The sequence below is a fragment of the Chiloscyllium plagiosum genome, unplaced genomic scaffold (genome assembly GCF_037043375.1).
Source record: "Chiloscyllium plagiosum isolate Xiang-an unplaced genomic scaffold, Cpla_swu_hap1 HiC_scaffold_1, whole genome shotgun sequence".
Taxonomy (NCBI): Eukaryota; Metazoa; Chordata; class Chondrichthyes; order Orectolobiformes; family Hemiscylliidae; genus Chiloscyllium; species Chiloscyllium plagiosum.
In genome coordinates, this window is record NW_028270139.1 from 37,508,758 (window position 1) to 37,525,522 (window position 16,765).

At 41.6% G+C, this 16,765-nt stretch overlaps 1 protein-coding gene across 1 annotated transcript in view; it reads left to right on the forward strand.

The window, feature by feature from the left end:
* The first annotated feature begins 5,923 nt into the window (after positions 1-5,923).
* arhgap24 (Rho GTPase activating protein 24) overlaps positions 5,924-16,765 on the forward strand; it is a 453,346-nt gene continuing 442,504 nt past the window's right edge. Inside the window, exon 1 of the mRNA XM_043696029.2 lies at positions 5,924-6,508. The gene's annotated coding sequence lies outside the window, so the exon portion shown is untranslated. The remainder of the gene's footprint in view (positions 6,509-16,765) is intronic.

Below are 16,765 nucleotides of genomic sequence, written 5' to 3' on the forward strand. Positions count from 1 at the left end.
TCTCCCCAGTGTAAAGGAGACCGCATCGGGAGCAACAGATACAATAAATGACGTGTGGAAGTGCAGGTGAAACTTTGATGGATGTGGAAGGCTCCTGTGGGGCCTTGGATAGAGGTGAGGGGGGAGGTGTGGGCGCAGGTTTTGCAATTCCTGTCTTTGGTGTCTGTTATTAATAATAAAGGATGGTTAGCTGTTTGTAACTCAGAGAATGAAAATGTAAGCATTATTCTAAACAAACAGTAATTTAAGAAAACTTCAGAGAGAATGGCTGAATGTAGTATCAGGGTATGATTACATACTATTGTTTTTGGAATGTGAACCTTGTAGCCAATGGAAGGATGAATTAACCATGTGGACCCATATTACTTACTTACCAAAGGAAAAACAAGGCAGGAGCCTGCTGTTTCACTATCATACAAAAACAGGATAGAAAGCAAGTCATTTTCAGGACTGGAGACAGATGATTTGGATATGGGTGAAGGTTTGGTCAAGTTATTCACTTTAATGAACAAACTTTGTCCAAAAGATAATTTACTGACTGCTTATGTGATGTGGTCAGATTTAGACAAATTAGAAAAAAAATGATGATTGTCTCAAAGAAAACTAAATAATGGAATTCAGTAGACTACATAAAAGATTGCAAAAAAATCCATCTAGAAATTCCCCAAGCTGTGCTGGCATTTAAGTTATTAGACTGTGCCAAAGGGATCTGGTATTTTTGTATACCGGTTAATATAAGTAGACAGGCCATTGCAGCAAGCAATTAGGAAGGCAAGCACATGTATATTAGCCTTCATTGCATGAGGATTTGAGTTCAGAAATAAGAATGTCTTACTCCAGCCTGGGTGAAACCACCTCTGGATTATTACGTCCAGTCTCCCCAAATGAGAAAGGTTATACTTGTCATGGAGGGAGTGCACTTGTGGGTTTCATAGAATACTGGGCATGGCAGGAGAGAAGAGATTGATTCAGCTCAGCCTATACATACTAGCGTTTAGAAGGATGAGAGAGGATCTGATTGAAATGTGTACAATTCTAATAGGACTGGACTGGTTAGACGCAGAGAGAATTTTTCCCTGATTAGGGAGTCTAGAACCAGTGAAAATAGGCTCAGGATATGGGGTAACACCATTTAGAACCGAGATAAGGAAACGTTTCTTCACTCAAAATATAACAAACTTGTAAAATGCTTTACCACCAAACACTGTCACTGCATATATTCAAGAAAGAGAGAGATCATTTTTAAATGTTAAAGGCAATGTGAGTTATGAGGAGTAAGTGAAAATATGGCATTAAGATGGAAAATCAGCCATGATCATATTGAATTGTATAACAGGGTTAAAAGGCCAAACTGTCTATTCCTGCTCTCAGTTTCTAAGTTACCAAATTTAGACATGCTTCTACTTTTGACAAGAGTTAAACACACAGCCAAGCACACACTACTAGAAACATTAAAATAATTCATTGGAAAGCATTTCTTGTGATCCAAACAAGGCAATTAGTCTTAAGACAGAAAATGGAGGACAGAATGTTAACAGACTGTTGTGACCACCTAGAAACAGGATGCAGATGATATTAGTTAATGCTTTGACAAATTTGTGATTTGCAATAAAAGAACAAACCCCAGAAATTCCCAGGCTATAATTAATTGACATTTAAGATGTGGTTTAAAATACCATTATGTCATAAACTCTCCATAAAGTTATAATAGAGTATTCAAAACCAAAGATGAAACTGAAAATGCATAAGAAGATGTATTTATAGATCAAACGGAAGGCATTGTATTGATCACAAGGAGTTTCAACCGAGTGATTAATGTGTTGGTGGTTGAATCTTTCAATTGTGTCGAATAAGACAGCGGATGAACAGCAATACATTTGGAAGGTAGTTCACAAATTGAATCTGAACTGTATGAATTTTCATGGTATCAGCTTAAATATGCTCAAGGGAATCTGTTGATTACTACCCAGTGTATCCCACCCCCAGCCAGCTGATGAATTGATACTCCTCGTATTGAAACTCAATGTGATGAAGAAAATAGTGAGCATAGAATGGGTGGTGGTGGTGTTGGTGGGGGCCCTCAATGTCTGTCACTAAGACTGGCTCAATAGCACCACCACTGACCATGGTGACTGAGTCAAATACATACCTAATTGCTGGACTTCATCTACAGCAGGCATTGAGGGAATCAATAAGACAGAAGAACCTACTTGACATTGTCCTCACCAATCTACTTGGTAACGATGCATCAGTCCATGAAAACGTACCTATGAGTGACAATCACACACTCCTTGTAAAGGTGCCCTTTCATACTGAGGATGAGCTCCTTTTTTTTAACCATACTACTGTGCTAAATTGCAAAAATTCAGAACAGGTCAAGCAGCTCAGAATTGAGCATTCATGATGCACTATGGGCCATCAGCAGCTACAGAGTTGTGTTGAACCACAGGCTGGAACCTCATGACCTGGCACATCCACCACTATGACATTACCATCAAGAGATCACTCCTTGTTCAATGAAAAACACCAGAGATCATCTCAGGACAGCACCAGGCATACCTAAAACTCAGGTGTCAATCCAGTCAGGCTCGAACACAGAGCTCGTTGCCTGACAAACAGCAGAATCCACATAAGCTAAAATATTCATAACCAAAGATTCAGGTCTAAGCTCTGCAATAGGTTAGGGTTAAGCCCTGCCATATTGAATTGTGAATGGGGGTGTACAATTAAACAAATATCCCAAAGGAGAAGGCTGCACAAATATCTCCATCCTGAATATAAACCCAGCATATCATTACAAAAGACAAGTCTGCAGCATTTCTGCAATCTTTAACCAGGGGTACTGAGTGGATGCTGGATCAGTTGTGCTGGAAGAGCACAGCAATTCAGACAGCATCCGAGGACAGGCAAAATCGACGTTTCGGGCAAAAGCCCTTCATCAGGACTTTTGCCCGAAACGTCGATTTTGCCTGTCCTCGGATGCTGCCTGAATTGCTGTGCTCTTCCAGCACCACTGATCCAGAATCTGGTTTCCAGCATCTGCAGTCATTGTTTTTACACCGTACTGAGTGGATGATCCATCTTCCCAGGATCACAGATGCCAGACTTCAGTGAATTCAAATCACTCCATGTGATACCAAGAAACAGCTGAAAGCACTGTACGCAACAAAGGCAATGGATCCTGACAATGGCCCAACAATCCTATTGAAGAATTCTGTTCTCCTTACCAAGATGTTCTAGTGCAACTACAACACTGACCTCCACCCAATAATGGGAGGAAATGTCCAGATATGCCTTGTACACAAACACAGATCCGACTAATTATTGCCCATCAAACATGAGCAAAGTGATGGAAAGGAAATGTCCAGATATGCCTTGTACACAAACACATATCTGACTAATTATTGCCCATCAAACATGAGCAAAGTGATGGAAAGGGATTGTCAGTGAGCTATCAGGAGACATATACATTCCAATAACTTGCTTAATGATGCTCATTTTGGATTTTGCCAACGTTACTCAGCTTCTGACCTCTTTACAGCCTTGATTCAAAACATGGGATTCAAGAAGGAAAATGTGAATAATTGCCATTGCAATAAAGCGACATTTGACTATTGGATCTAAGAGCCCTAGCAAAATTTAAGTCAATAGGAATCAGGGAGAAAATCTCCATTACTTGGAGTCACGTCTAGAACAAAGGAAGATGGTTGTAGTTATTGAATGTAAGAGCTCCTCAGGAGTAGGAGTTCCTCAGGATAGTATCCTAGGCCCAACCATCAGCTGCTTCATTAGTAATCTTCTCTACCTGACAAGATCAGAAACAAGGATGTATGCTGATCATTGCACAACCTTCAGCAGCATTTGCTGAAGCAGTCCCTACCCAAATGCAGAAAGACCTGAATAACATTCATAATTGTTTTACATAAAAGATGCAGTGAATAACCTGAGAAGAATCCTTCACCAGCATTTTCCACATCCATTACCATCAACTCCCAGCAGATGTAAAGGAATGCCACCAATTTGCCATCAAACCATGCACTGTCCTTAATTGGAACCATATCATTATTGCTGAATCAGAAACCTGGACCATCCTTCTAACAGCATTGAGTACAGGAGTTGGGAGGTCATGTTGCAGCTGTACAGGACATTGGTTAGGCCACTGTTGGAATATTGCATGCAATTCTGGTCTCCTTCCTATCGGAAAGATGTTGTAAAACTTGAAAGGGTTCAGAAAAGATTTACAAGGATGTTGCCAGGGTTGGAGGATCTGAGCTACAGGGAGAGGCTGAACAGGCTGGGGTTGTTTTCCCTGGAGCGTCGGAGGCTGAGGGGTGACCTTATAGAGGTTTACAAAGTTATGAGGGGCATGGATAGGATAAATAGACAAAGTCTTTTCCCTGGGGTCGGGGAGTCCAGAACTAGAGGGTATAGGTTTAGGATGAGAGGGGAAAGATATAAAAGAGACCTAAGGCGCAACTTTTTCACGCAAAGGGTGGTACGTGTATGGAATGAGCTGCCAGAGGAAGTGGTGGAAGCTGGTACAATTGCAACATTTAAGAGGCATTTGGATGGGTATATGAATAGGAAGGATTTGGAGGGATATGGGCCGGGTTCTAGCAGGTGGGACTAGTTTGGGTTGGGATATCTGGTCGGCATGGACGGGTTGGACCGAAAAGTCTGCTTCCATGCTGTACATTTCTATGACTCTATGACTCTATGGCACTGTTGGTGCACTGACACCCCATGGATTGCAATGGTTCAAGAAGGTAGCACGCCAATACTTTCTCAAGAGCATTTATAGATAGATGATAAGTCTGGCCCAGTGAGTTGTACAGTCAAAACAAAATGATAGGGGACTTTGATGTACTGAAAGCAGCATTTTTAAAAAAGGACAATTTGATCCAAAGTCAAACCATTTGTGTCAGGTCAGACTGGGATGTTTGGGACCAAAGAGTATTGATTGGCTCTTTTGCCCATTGATGTGTTTCCCTGTTTCTTGACAAACTGGTTAACGATGTATGCTTTAAGGGAGGACAGTTCCTTGGATTTCTGCAGGTTGATGGAAATAATGTTGCTGGATGATGTCCATGCAGTTCTGGTTACAGTATTATTCCAATTGATTACCCATGGACCAGGTACCACTACCTTGTGATCAGTGTCTTAATACCACACAACAAAGATCTGAATCCGAACTGAAGGAATTTTGAACAACTAAAATTATCGTAATTTTAAAAGTAAATGTATATAGTTTTATTTGCAAAGTCCGAGAAAACGTTTGACATTGAGTTCCAGGCCAATACTGTCCTGGTCAGGAAATGAAGATATAGACGTGAACAGAAAGCACGATTGTCTTCGAGTCTAATGTTTAAGGAAGATGTAACAACGCTCATTCCCTTTACAATTCCCTCTCTAAAGAAAAAGTACAAAATGCTACAGATCGATGCTGGAACTTCTGAAAATAGCTTGAAAATGCTGGAGGTATACATCAAACTGAGGAAGTACAGACAAGATTGTGTTTAAGCTGCAATTACATACCAAACCAGAGAAAAAAACTTAAGAGCAAATAGCTGTCATAACTAAATATTTTTGCCTGGTTTGCCCATTTAAAAAAAACTGTCAGCTTGTAGGTTTTAAAACAGCAAGCGCATTCTTAACCACTCTCAACATTTATTTTGCAAAAGTTTTAGACCTGATGTCAAAGCTGTGACGGCAGCACCTAGCCTGTGCTGGAGAGCAGCATTTCTGCGGAAGTACTTTGGAGTAACGTTCGCACATGACACCGCTCATCAGCACAGTATGCTTGTTAGAATAGCCATTCCTTCATGCAACAACTCCAATCCTCTGGACAGCTGGAAACGCCTGAGCTCTTTTCTCAGGGAGAGCTCACTACAGCTGACGCCAGCCTCTGGGGCCGCGAAACAGTTAAACAGCAGTTAAACGCACTGGAAAGTGGCTGCAAGGACCAGCGCGGGTGATCTTGAGAATGTGTGAGCAGTGAGTTATTCTAACAGAAGCGGTCTCCCCATAGCACCGGCTGGATTGGTACTGCTTGTGAAATCTGAAACCTGGAGCAGAGCTTGAAGGCTGTCAGTACAGGACTATTGAGGTCTCGTCTAGCATACACACACACAAGAGATCATCTAAGAGACAAACAAACACACTTCATCTGTCTGTCTGTCTCTCTCCAGTTAAACTGCAAAACGCTGTTACTTTCCAATTGGATGCCACTGAACTCTAGAACTGTAAATAAGGTAGCGGCTCCCCAACCCCCCCCATTCACCCCTCGGGACTTTGTCGATACAGATGGTCTGAACAGTCAAAAAAGAGAGGGGGGGGGGAACTTTTCTGGAAAGTGACAGCTTATTTTAAATCTACTTCCTCCCTGGGCTGGTGGTTCTGCTGCAGGGTTTATGGCTCTGAATTGTTCGGGTGTGTGAGCAGTTCCTCTCCGCTTGTGCCTCCGCTCCCCACTCCTCAGCCAGGTTCCACACTCTTCGACTGTCCCACGGTAGGTGTCTTTTTAAAATGCCAATTGTTCGTGGTAGGCTGTAAAAGTCGAATCGGTCAGATGAGAGGCATTGCTACAAACCAGGAAGCAGCTGGTGCGTGGCGATGCTGATGTGTTGTGTTCGATGCCAATGTGGTCGTTACTGTACTTTAGTAATTGATCAGGTCAGATTGGTTCAGCAGCTTCTGGCATGACTGAGCTGTCCGCCCAATGGTTAATTCTGGCATCAAACATTCATTATCCGATCTTCTATTCTGTGGGAATAAAAATCTTCCTGGCTCTCTGTAAGTTGTCCTTGATTTGATATCCTTACACATGTGTGCCTGCAAATGGGTGTTGGCATCTACTAATCAGATATTCACTGTAGTATTGATGGCAAGAATCCAGCTCAGAATACAGTGTCTAACTTCTTTGGTGCAACGTAGGTGTCACCAATGTGGCCTGGTGTCACTGGCACCTATGGGAAGCAGTCCCTGCTGTCTCCTTTGCTGTCAGAATATGATATGTGAAACTTCAGGTTACACAACGTGTTAAGGGTCTCCATCCAGGGTCAGTGGAACTGCTAAGGAATGTGGCTGATGGGATGTAATTAACAATAAACGCTGGAGCCCACAAGTTGATTACCCCCCTGAGAAATATTAAAGCAATATTATTTAAAATCAGCTTGAGCAATGTTTGTCCCAAAATGTTACTGTTTCTGGAATGTCTCATCAATTAAGTTTTTATTTTAAATCTGTGATTTGAACTCTGTGATGTAAGTAAGCAGATGGATTGCAGTCTGGTTAAAATATTTATTATGGTCTCAACTGCTGGCAGATCCATTGATATTTTGACATCCATGATACATTGAAAAAGAAATAGTTGAAAAAACGAGATGTGGTGCAGTGTAAGTGGCTTTATTACAAACAAGATCTAATCAGAGTGTACGTAATAAGATCTTTCTATCTATTGGAGGCACTCTACATCTGCATGATGGAAATTTTGTGAAAACGTTTTGAAATAATGACAATGAAGATATAAAGCCTAAAATAAGTTTAATGTGATTTCCTTTGTTGACGGTTTCACATCATTAGTAACTTTATTTTTTAAAAAGCTGATTTATCCATTATATATTGCAATGATTGGCAATACTGTGCTTAGTGACCATTGCGCAGTGAAATAAGATTTTTTTCCCTTCCTTTTCCAAATGTGGCCTAGTTTTATGTATGGACATAGGTGCATACCACTTTTCCTTAATCTGATGACCCAGTGACATGGGTTCCCAACTCCTCCCTCAGCGTATTTCTCAGGCAGAGGTCTGTCAGTGTTGGTACTCGGGGGAATGGAATATTCACTGTCTCCTGAAATGCAAGCTGGAGCTGCTGTTTCAACATCCTGCAATGATGGCTTCCTTTAAAAGGAACACTGTCCTGTTCCCTACAACATTCCCTCAAAAAGACATCACCACTGGGCCAGGTCCTGCTCTCACCTGGCATCCACACTTTTGCATTTGCCAGCAGGGATCATTAAATCCCGGTCTCAAGTAGAAAGTCTTGGTTTTTACCCTGAAGCACAGATATGTTGAAGTATGCATGCTACTGCCACAGATGAAAGTGAGGACTGCAGATGCTGGAGATCAGATTCTCTGATCTATTGCCACAGATGGACCAGATTCACTGGTAACTCTCCCAAAGGGAATCAAATATATATATATGTGTGTATGAAATGACAGTATTGCAAGGCTGTGGGGAAATACTGGTGGAATGGAACTTTTTTCACAACTTGCAATGATGGACAAGGTGGCCTCCTTCTGTGCTGCAAAGGTTTTATGTAGTCAGCTGAGTCAATATAGATCGGAGTGTAAACCTGGACCCTTTCTGGTGTTTATGACTCAACAACCATAACATAGGCACCTGGAAATTCTAATTAATTTTGCCTGTGACTGGAGCAGATCCCATCCCCCACTCTCCTCTCCTCCTGGCACCAGATTAATAGCATCAACGGTAAAAAAAAGTGCTTTTTTCTGACTGTTCTCCTATTAAGATGATAGTAGGATAGTGGGTCAACATTTTGGAATGCCAGTGTCATGGTCTGTTTACTCAATAGGTCATCAGAAAAGAATTACAGAGTGCCATGTCTTAATTGATAGGGGAACGCTGCACAATCAACGCCTTGCTAACTGCAGATATGTTACTTTTAGTCCAATTCAAGTACCAACCCTGTTGCTCTACCTGGAATACCATTTAAATTGTGCGATGGGATATGAGGGAGGGAGGTAGGGAACTTGCAAGATTCAGTCTCTGTATTCCCTTCATTTCATGTTTTCAACTGCAGTCTGCCACTGAGTCTGATATGGAAGCAGGCAAGACCAACTCAATTAAAAGGGTAAAAATGAAGAAAGTATATATTTATTTAAAAAGATACAGGCCTATGTTTTGTTGAATCGCAGGTTAACAATTATTGAAAGGCAAATTAGGTGAATAAAACCAATCTATATTTCAACGATTTTGCCGCTAGTTAATCTCATTTGGAATGTTGCTGTTTGAAACTTAAATAGGTTAGCTGCTTTGTGTTAAAAGTGAAGTTTGTGATAAAAATGAACCACTCTGTTGCTTGCACAATTAGAAGGGAAAACTGTCTTATTGGGCACCATTAGTTCAACTGGAAACAGAGATAGACACTGTATTGTGAAACTAATCATGAATTGACTGAAAGCAGAGTTCTTAAGAAAGAGAATTTTGAAAATGAAAGGACCAAATTAAAAGTCTAAGGGGTGGTCTATTACCTACCTACACATTATTCTAAATTTACCTAAGATGCTACAATGGAGAAAGAATTACCATGCATTTTACAATGAAAACAAATTGCAGTAAACTGCACAAAATAAGATAAAACAACTAATAACTGCCCACATACTATGAAAATGCCTGTACAAGCATGCACTGTTTAGAACTCTACCTAACCCATTTGGTCTGACCTGTAAATCTCTACATTGGACTTGTTGTCGATTGTTCAATCAATATTTTCCACAATTTCTTCTTCAATTCTCTTCTCTGGGCCCCTCAAACTAATTGCATTATATACTGACACCAACTGGAATCTGATAGGGGCCTGAATGGTGTAGGCTATAGTGAGACTTGTGGCAGAATTGGGCAAGAACTCTGGCAAGGTTTAGCTCAATGTCGCTGTAACTGTTATGCATGTATCGAGAGCTGTGGCAAGTTCCTTGCTAGATTGCAGCCAGTTGCCAAACAAAGAGGATTACAGCTTGATAAATGCCTTATTAATGGCACATCTAATCTTATTAATATTCAGCTTCCTATCTTAACAAGTGTGCCAAGAAGATAGACATTGAGAATTCTTAACATGGGAGATAGAGGAAGTGCCAGTGACTCAACGTTTGCTCCAAAAAAAACCTTCATGTTGGACCAGCATCTCAGACCATGCTCTGTTGGCACTATGAATCCCATGTTCATGGACATTGGCATCAACATGTGCCAGCCTCTAAGAATGCTCACAGCACATCTCTGGCTCATGTAGTGTATGCTTCTGTGCTTTAAGGTGCCATTGGGCTACAGTGCATTGTAATGTTGCAGCATGGACTCTGCACTCAGACACAAACCCAGCTCATAGCCTGGGCAAGGTTACATCTCTGGTCTATCCACTTGCTGTCATAGCATTCAGTCACACTGAATCAATCTGGATGAACACAACATCCCAGTCTTACATTTCTTTTTTTTACTCTTTTGTGCGATGTGGGTATCACTGACTGGGCCAGCATTTATTGCTTATCCTAGTTACCCTCGGCGGTGGTGGTGAGCTGTCTTCTTGAACCCCTGTAGTCCACATGCTTTCTTTACTGGGCTTTTCATACTTTGTCCCCTCAGCCAGAGATATCAGGCTTATATAAACTTCTGTCTGGCCTTACTGTTTGACACAGGCACAATGCTTGTCATGGTTCGGAGCAGTCCACAATCAAATCGAGAGAAAGAGTCAAGAGGTCCCAGCACAGTAAGTATAGGGCAGCCTCCTATACCAGTCCAGTGGCTTGAACACAGTCAGGCAACGCTCGGGATAGTCAGAGTCAGGACGTTCTTTACAAAAAGGTGGTATTGACTTTGTGTCCAATTCTGGACTGTTTCCCTCCTAGAATGAGACAGGCAGGTAGGTATTGAGGGAAATGAAAGTGGGTGGCACAGTTGTTACCTCTGATGCCAGCAGGGAGATGTGCCAAGCGAGTGAGCAGGCAGTGCTGAGGGCATACAAGGTTGGTGTTGTCAGGGATGGGCTGGGTAAGAGCATGCGAGGGAAGACATGACAGGCAATTGTGAGAGTGGTAAAGTATGAGCCTTTTTACACACAAGGGGTTGTGGTCAAGGTTCGGAACTCTGTTCTGAAAATGGCAGTGGATGCAAAACCAGTTGTTAATTTTAAATCTGAGATGTTATAGGATAGGAGTCAAAGGCAGGTATGTGGAGTTAGACACAGATCAGCCATGCTCCTCTTGAATGATGGAACAGGCTCGAGGGGCTGAATGGCCTACTCCTGCTATGGGTTTGTGGGAGAAGGGTACAGTACCTGAGACAGAGTGAGAGAAGCCAGTGACATTTACACTGGTGGAATGGAGAATGTGCTTGGCCTTTCTCCTACATTGATGGTGCAGTAGAACACTGAGAGGTCAGGATGGAATGGACATAGAGAAGATGTTTCCACTGATAGGAGAGACTAGGAGCTGACGGCATAGCCTCAGACTGAATGGGCGACCCTTTGGAACTGACACGAGGAAGAATTTCTTCAGCCGAAGGTGGTGAATCTTTGGAACTCGTTGCCGCAGAGGGTTGTGGAGGTCAAATCTTTGAGGCTCTTTAAGACAGAGAGGTTTGTGAGGAGCTAGGGGAGAGAAGGCCTCCTCTGCTGATGCCAGGAGGGGGACGTGCACCATTCTGTCCAGCAGGACCTCCAGGTCCCTGCCTGCAAGGTGAGGCACCAAATTTCCCTGGTTTGCCATGTCAGGCAGAAGTGTCAGAAATCATGCAGGGCAGCTCTGAACTGACAGTGCTTGCCTGGTCTCTCCAAGGAGCTTTTAAAGATGACATGAGTGCAAGAGATGCAGCTCAATTCCAGAATATTCTAGCAGTGATGAGTCGTTCTGGGAATGGTGCACAGTAATTGGATGAGGAGGGTGCTGTAGGGGTGAGGCAAGTAACTAATCCCACAAATTTGGCAAGATATGGTGAGAAGACTGGTTGGGTGTAATTAGGAAATCTAGCCGTAAAATAACCAGAAAACTCAGCCCAAGCTGTCCCTCCTTCAGGCATTTATAATTAACGGCATGGATGTTGTCACTTGGAGAAGTCAAAATATGACTCAGAGTTAGAGTTTGACATCCTTCTGTGTGTGCAAAAAGTGCAGGCTTTGCATTTATTTTCTGGAGCCATTTTGAGTTAACAACCTGGGTTAAAATAGTACATTTGGGAATTTTATAAAAGCCTGTGTAAAGCTAATTCACAGCTCAATTTCAACCCCCAGATTTCAGTTAAATTCATCTGATCGATAGCTTTGGTGAGACAGGAGTCTCTCTGCTTGGGAAATTGAAGATACAGGAAGTCATCCCACTGCTGTAGTACAGTGCAGTGATATGACAAGACACTACACAGGGTGCCTGTGTTTAGAAGCATTGTTGAAACCAAAACATGGTGTGTCTGGACTGATGTTACACATAGCCTTTCAAATACAATATACAGAAGGTCCATTTCACAGGGGATTCAATGTAATTGGGGTTACTAGAAAACTTTCAACCTTTTTTGTGTCCAGAAAAAAATCAATTTTGGGGTTTTCCCCCTTTTTTTGGCTCCTGTGCAACTACCATTGGTCTTGATGAACATTCTTAATGAGCAAGGGCATCCAAGTTATTGTCACTAGGCAGGATTGTGGGAGGGAGGACACAATCAGAGCAGCCATGATCTTATTAAAGGACAGTGCAGACTTTAGGGTCGGAATGGCCTCTATGTCCAAATGTGCACACGTGCTCATTATAAGCACATTAGCGTCAAATTAACATTTCATGTCCAACCTGAAATCTTCAACTTGTTAGATATTACTATTTGTGCTGAAGAAGAATGGCTTGCCCCTTTAAGTGTTAGAAAGGGGAAGATGAGAAATCTTTAACTTTGCTTCATTTCTTTTCCCCACACCATTAACGGAATATCCACATGTACCTGAGACAAACAAAGGTATTGTAAACCCCATGACAATGCCCCTGCAGCAAACGCCTCACCTTCTGGATCTAAAACGCCTGGTTCGAAATGACAGCATTTTATTCTAAAACTAAACTGCACGTTCCAGAAAGTTCTACTCTGCAATGACTTCAGTCAGAGCAAGTTAGAGTAAGAAGCGGGTAATAAATCAGACAGAATTGTCCATTCAGATCACTGCCTAACAACCACTGCAGAAAAGTACATATTTACAGATAGGAGATAGAACATTCCAGTGCAGTACAGGCCCCACAGCCCTCAGATGTCACCTGAAGAGAGAACATGATAGAAATACAAAATTATTGCAGATGTTGGAAACTTGAAAAATAAATCAGAAAATGTTAGAAATACATAGCAGGTCAGGCAGTGCCATTGGAGAGAGAAACAGTTAACACTTCAGTTTGATAGCTTTCCATCATGTGCAGCCAAAGGGTCATTAACACAAAGTATGGCAACTTTTATAAAGTCAGATATTTTCTCTTTGTGCCCTCTTTTAGTTTTGCATTCAGTTTTCTTCCTTTATTATTTGACCATTAGTTCAGCCAGATAGTTGTTCTTTTATCGTTGAAACCAAGATTTTTTTCTGTAGCAGATGAGACTTTTTGTTGCCTGACTGACCTTGTCCTGCCCTCAGTGATCTCGGTCTAATTCAGATAGGAAGTATTCGAGGTGTTGTCAACATTTCCAACAGAAATCTAGGAAAGTGCAAGAATTTCATTTGCTACAGGAGTGAAGTATTTATGGCACCTTAAAGGATAAGGCATTAGCTCTCAGCATCTTGCTTTGTTGATGAGGTGTGAAAATCTTTAGGGAATGGTACAGTGGTCAGCTGGAGGTTACAAAGCCCCTGTGCTACTGGAGGCTCTCACTAAATATGTTCTTAGCACAAGTAAAGCTGAAGTTCTGGAGAAGGGTCACTGGACCCGAAACATTAACTCTGATTTCTCTCCACGGAGGCTGCCAGACCTGCTGATTTTGCAGCAGTTTCTGTTTGTTTTTAAAGCTGAGGGCTGATGTTTGCCAGGTTCAGAGAGAGAGAAAGGCCATCTAAAGGTGATGCTAATGGATTAGCGATAACAGAGCCACTTTTCATGAGCATTCTCTCAGCGTTGCAAGGGGTTTAATGATTAGACCAAGCAAATCTAAGAGGGTTTATTTACAATATTCCAAAATAGACTGTATTAATCACATTGGCCGCCTTTCCTTCACTGTGTTAAAGTGTTCCAAGAGCATTGCAATATTATCAAGAAAGCTCTGAAGCCCTCAGCCGTCACCTGGGAATAGTCTGTCACTCAATACCTGACCTACAGGAGGGGAAGATTGCCTAGGCGAATGGCCAGACACATTGCATTGCCTGAGCATAGAAAATATTGGAACAACATGTGGTTCAAAAGGTACATCTGCAAAAGAGTCTACCTGGTTTCTCTTGACCTTCTATACATTTGCCACAGAACTAATTTTTTTTAAAAGTATCTATTGTTCTGGTAACATTTACGCTTTAATATATTTCGTGACAGCACAACGTCATTCTCGTATATTCCATAATGTTCCAAGGAAGTCAATGGCATAAACATTGGCCAAAGTTGGAGGATCTCTGTCTCTCATGTCCCATAAGGAGGGACCATTGGAACAAATCAGGACAGGGAAATCAATGGGTCAGTGCCAGCTGCAGGTTCATTGTAATTCTTTGTTTCTGATCTTTTGTGTGTTGAGGGACCATGTCAAATACAAGTAAACTAGCTTCCAAAACCTGTGTACCACTCCATCCAAACTCTGATCTTCAGCTACTCCAATCTCCTTCTCCAAAGAGCAATATAGAAAGCGTGATTAAAAGGTCTACAATGGGATATTGAACTAGGTTAATAGGTAATACAAAAGGAAATAATAAGGACTTTTATAGGCGTAGTAAGAGTTACATGATGATTACAAAATGATTACATGAAAATAAAGGGAGATCAAATTAATGGAGGATGAAAATATGATATAAATGTTTTGCATACTTTTTACAAAGGATGGTGTGAATGAGAATGTCTGTATACATAAAACACATCAACTGGGGAGTACTTCTAGATTGTGAAATAAGGCACTGCAGCATCAAACACAACAGCTGTGGAATGCAGAAACTGCAGAAATGTTTGCCTTTTATCATGTATCCATGTTGCAGTTAGAAAGAATGTGGTTTATATGGGTTTTCACAATATATTTAATAATGTATCATGTCAAATGTTTGTTAAAATGCAGGCTTGTGATAAAAAGCAATGTAGCATGGGAAGAAAGTTGGTTAACAAAAAAGAAACAAGGACAAAATAGATATTGCTTGGATTAGAAAATAGTTAGAAATGGTGCTGGGTCTGCTTTTGTCCTCAATGCATGTAGATGATTATATTTGGGTGTAACAAGCACAATATTAAACTCTGCTGATGCTGTTAAAGTAGACTGGTTGCTCAATTTTGAAGGGGAATGTAGAGAATATCGGGAGGATATAGCAAGGTCAGTTGAATGAGTGGATAGATAACACACTGTTTACTGGGGGGTCTGTGAGATAATGTAGAAAAGAAAAACAAGAAATGACAAAGTCAATGAAAAGATCTATGGAGTACAAATTCATAATTCTGTGCAAATGTATGATTGCATTCAAGTTGTTGTATACAGTCTAATAACTTGGCAAAATTAAAGAGAATTTGTAGTAGAATGATTGATAGCTGCTGTAAGTTAGATAGTCATAGAGATGTGCAGCACAGAAACAGATCCTGTGGCCCAATCGTCCATGCCGACCAGATATCCCAACCCAATCTAGGCCCATTTGCCAGCACTTGGCACAAACATTTCATATTCATATACCCATCCAGATGCCTTTTAAATGTTGCAATTGTACCAGTCTCCACCACTTCCTCTGGCAGCTCATTCCATACACGTACCACCCTCTGCGTGAAAAAATTGCCCCTTAGGTCTCTTATATCTTTCCCCTCTCACCCTAAACCTATGCCCTCTAGTTCTGGACTTGTCCACCCCAGGGAAAAGACTTTGTCTATTCAGGGACTTTGTCCTTTCCATGTCTCTCATGATTTTATAAACCTCTATAAGGTCACCCCTCAGCCTCTGATGCTCCAGGGAAAACAGCACCAGTCTATTCAGCCTCTCCCTATAGATCAAACCCTCCAACCCTGGCAACACATTTGAGGTCAGAAGGAAAAGAAACTGATAATGTAGTGAGTAGAAAGAAGGTCTTTCCGATCAAGACGGATCTTACATGCTGCAGGAGGTTGACATCTACATTCTGATCACATACTTTAAGGTTGTCTACCTGCTTTCCCTGCTCCCATTAGATGCCTTCCTCCTCTGGGGCCTCTGTGGTAATCATTGTAATGAAGCAAAGTTGTGAACTGTGCCTTTGTAATCTTCACCACTCCAGTGACACGATATTGCAGAGTGTGGCCAGACTGATCTCAACACTTCTAATTGCACTTGTATGAAAATTTCTATAGGCCAATAATGTAGAGCCATTGGACTAGAGGCAGGTGTCTGTTACCGAAAACAGATTCAGCAGCACAAAAATTCTTGGATTCCCACTTAGGTGAAAACCAACCTCTACATTTAATCAAAAGTACTGCTATTTACTGCATCAGAATAGTCCCTACTCACAGTAAAACTTAGAAATGTATTTATAGAGTCATAGTCATAGAGATGTACAGCATGAAAACAGACTCTTTGGTCCAACCCATCCATGCTGACCAGATGTCCCAACCCAAACTAGTCCGACCTGCCAGCACCAGCCCATATCCAAACCCTTCCTATTCATATACCCATCCAAATGCCTCTTAAATGTTGCAATTGTACCAGCCTCCACCACATCTTCTGGCAGCTCATTCCATACATGTACCACCCTCTGCGTGAAAAAGTTGCGCCTTGGGTCTCTTTTATATCTTTCCCCTCTCACCCTAAACCTATGCCCTCTAGTTCTGGACTCCCTGACCCCAGGGAAAAGACTTTGTCTCTTTATCCTATCCATGCCCCTCATAATTTT